Raw genomic sequence first — 219 nt, forward strand, 5'->3', positions numbered from 1 at the left:
CCCTTTGCCCCTCCCCACCCCTCCTCCCCTACTGTACCCCTGCCTTCTTTACCCCTCCCCCCTCCTCCCCCTACTCTCCGGAGCTGTGTGAGCTGCTCGTCTGGAACTCGTGCTGCCACCTGGCGGCCCGAGTATCAAGGACAATTAGGAATTATCACCTGTTAATTAGCACAGTCAAAGTTACGTCCGTCGAGCCCTTGTCACCAGGGGGATGAAATA

Source organism: Penaeus monodon, chromosome 25 (assembly GCF_015228065.2).
Source record: "Penaeus monodon isolate SGIC_2016 chromosome 25, NSTDA_Pmon_1, whole genome shotgun sequence".
NCBI classification, from domain to species: Eukaryota; Metazoa; Arthropoda; class Malacostraca; order Decapoda; family Penaeidae; genus Penaeus; species Penaeus monodon.